At 39.4% G+C, this 3,153-nt stretch overlaps 1 pseudogene; it reads left to right on the top strand.

The window, feature by feature from the left end:
* The first annotated feature begins 1,499 nt into the window (after positions 1 to 1,499).
* LOC131402549 (homer protein homolog 2-like) lies at positions 1,500 to 2,555 on the top strand (annotated as a pseudogene).
* Positions 2,556 to 3,153: the final 598 nt, after the last annotated feature.

The raw sequence follows: 3,153 nt of genomic DNA, 5'->3' as shown, positions 1-3,153 counted from the left end.
AGCTCAGGGCTGATCTTCCTTACAAAAATAAAATTAAAAAAAAATAAAAACATAACTAAAAATGAATTTTGTAATGACTTTTTAGATATGACATTAAAGGCACAATTCATGAATAAAAGAATTGATAAGCTAGGTTTCATTACAATTAAAGTTTCTTATTCTCCTGTAGACACTATCAAGAGAACAAAAAGAGAAGCCACAGACTGGGAGAAAATATTTGCAGAAGTCATATTTGATAAAGGACTGTTTTTCAAAAAATTCAAAGAAAACTTAAAAGTCAACAATAACAAAACATGCAAGCCGATTTCAAAATCTACATTCCCAGACACTAGCCAAGGGTGATCCTAATAATTAGGATTTTCTAAAGATAAGCAATTAGACCTATGTCAACTATATTGTGCAGAGTTATACAACAAATAAATGATCTTAAAGATGGTTATATGACTTTATTAAAGAGTTTTACTACTGTAGTCAAGTAGATAGACAGATGGACAGTATTTTCAACAAGTAAACAGAAGATACACGTTATTTTTAAATATCCAGAGAAATCTCCTTAAAAATGGAAAGATTTTAGGCTTCAAATTGTCAACAATTTCATGAAAGCAGAAACTCTGCAGTAGCCACTCTGAAATGACAATAGAAACTATCAATTAAACTGTAAACAAAAAGTAATATATGTAGTAACAAATGGCTGGATTTCATCGTTTCTTGTGGCTGAGTAGTATTCCATTGTGTATATATACCACATCTTCTTTATCCATCCATCCCTTGATGGGCACTTAGGTTATCAGAGGGGAAGTGGGTAGGGAGGTGGTGAAAGGGATAATTCGGCACAAGTGTGTGGTGATGGGTTGTAATTAGTATTTGAGTGGTGAACATGATGTAATCTATGCAGAAATATAAGTATAATGATGTACACCTGAAATTTATACAATGTTATAAACCAATGTTACTGCAATAAACAAAAAATTTTTTAAAAAGTAATATATGACCTCCAGCTGATTTCACTTAAAACATTCTTTTAAATAACTTCTGGATTAAATAAAATATCTAAATTAAGATTACTTTTAAGGAATCAGAGAACTGTTAAGTGGAAGCATAATGAAAGGAATCAAGGGGCCTGAATTCAGGTGACTAATTCTGCCAGTTACTAGCTTAATATGACAGGAAATTCGTGGATTCTGAACATTTTCTCTTACCCATCACTAAAATGAAGCTTTAACACTTTGATACTTGTGCACAACATAACATGACTTTCAAATACCAAAAATTAGTCACAATCGGGGGCCCTGGTGCTGGAAACCATGAGGATATGTAACGATACTGATTAGGGAGCTGGGCAACTTGATCACCTTGCCCCTGGTGGCACATTCCCTGCTGCACCTGGAGGTGGCGAGAGCAGCAGCTTCACAGAGTTGAGAGGTGCCAGCGCTGAGCCGTGTGGGCACAGGTCACCTTATGTGCTGCGTGGGGAGTAACTGAGAAAAGCAGTGCAGAAGATGAGAGAACAGCCCATCTTCACCATCCAAGCATGTCTTCCAGGTGGACTCCATCACCAAGAACTGGGTGTCAGCAAGTGAGCAGGAAGCCACCATATCCTACTTCTAGGTGTCACAAAAACAAGTATTGGATCCTAAGTTTGTAAGGAGCCAAAGTGATTATAAACAACACAAGCACACCTAATATTACTTTAATTAAAATATCACAGAAGTTTGGGCAGTGGACCAACAGTAGAGCCAAAGTGGTGTTTGGTTTGCGTTTTTCCCCTGAACAGCAGCTGACAAAGTTTGCAGAGAAATTTTAGGAGGTAAAAGATGCAGCCAAAGTAGCCAGAAACAAGTCCCAGGAGAAAATCAAATCCTTGAGTAATCATTCCCAAGAATCTGGGTGTGGAACTTCACCCTCTACTCAGGTTTACAGTGTCAATGGGGTACACAATGAAAAGGCCTCTCATATGGCTACCTTCCACACACAGCTGAAGTCTGAGAAGGACAAGCTGATTTGTGACATAGAGTGCTGCCAATGTGTAGAAATAGGAGAATAAGCTGCAGCCCCTGCAGGAGAGCAATATCTGGCTGCCCATGGCATTTCAGGAGTCAGTGGCTAGTGTGGAGCAGTGGAAGGGGCAGCTCTTTATCTGCCTTGAAGAGAATGACTGGCTATAGAAGAATATTGAAGACTTGGAAGAATAAAGCAGTGAGATAAACATAGAGAAGGAGAAGAATACCGAGTTGAAGAGAAGAATTGAGGATCTGGGGTCAGAACTCTGAGAAAAGGAGACAGGGTTAAAAGACCTCTGAAAACAAAGTGAAATCAAACCTCAGCTCATGTCAGAGTGTGAATACATCTCTGAGAAGTTAGAGGCAGCAAAGAGCGAGAATCAAGAGCACCTGGAAGACCGAGTGCTTTCTCTAAAGACAGTCACTAAGGAAAGTAACTAGCAACCATGCAACCTGAAGGCAGAATTGAAGAACCTCCTAGAGGTGCTGGACGGGAAGATCAATGAACTCCATGACTTCTGTGTAAGCCTCTCCAAGTTGGAAAAGGACAACTAGGGCAGGGATGAGACCACATGAGTCCCAAGTGTGTGTGTGAGACAAAATAGGACTAGGACATTCTCCTTTCTGTGTTGCTTCTGTAAATGCAGGTGCAATTTGTTGTGTTTCCAAGCCAGTTGTGTCACCTGCTCTCTCCTCTCCAGAATAGAAATCTCCTCTTGCTTCTCTGGCCTTGCGAGATTGTGGGCAACCGGAAGATTTCTGGAAGAAGTTAGATTTCTGGAAGAAGCTAGATTTCTGGATCTAGCTTAAGGATCCAGAAATAAGTCTGCCTTAAATATTTATGCAGTCACAGCAGGGATATTTATATCTTCCTTTTTTTTTTCGGGGAAGAAAAGTAGCCCTGAGCTAACATCTGTTGCCAATCTTCCTCTATTTTGTATGTGGGATGATGCCACAGCATGGCTTGATGAGTGGTGTGTAGGTCTGCACCTGGGATCCAAACTTGTGATCCCTGGGCTACAGAAGCAGAGCATACAAACTTAACCACTACACCAATGGACTAGCTCCTATATATTTCTTAAGGGTTATTGCAACCATATTAAATGAAAAAAGTGTTTTATAGTCCAAATATGAATATCCTTTACACCTGCAT

Source organism: Diceros bicornis, unplaced genomic scaffold, assembly GCF_020826845.1.
Source record: "Diceros bicornis minor isolate mBicDic1 unplaced genomic scaffold, mDicBic1.mat.cur scaffold_145_ctg1, whole genome shotgun sequence".
Taxonomy (NCBI): Eukaryota; Metazoa; Chordata; class Mammalia; order Perissodactyla; family Rhinocerotidae; genus Diceros; species Diceros bicornis.
Note: the sequence above shows the minus strand (reverse complement) of the source record. Positions and strands in the feature narration are given on the sequence as shown.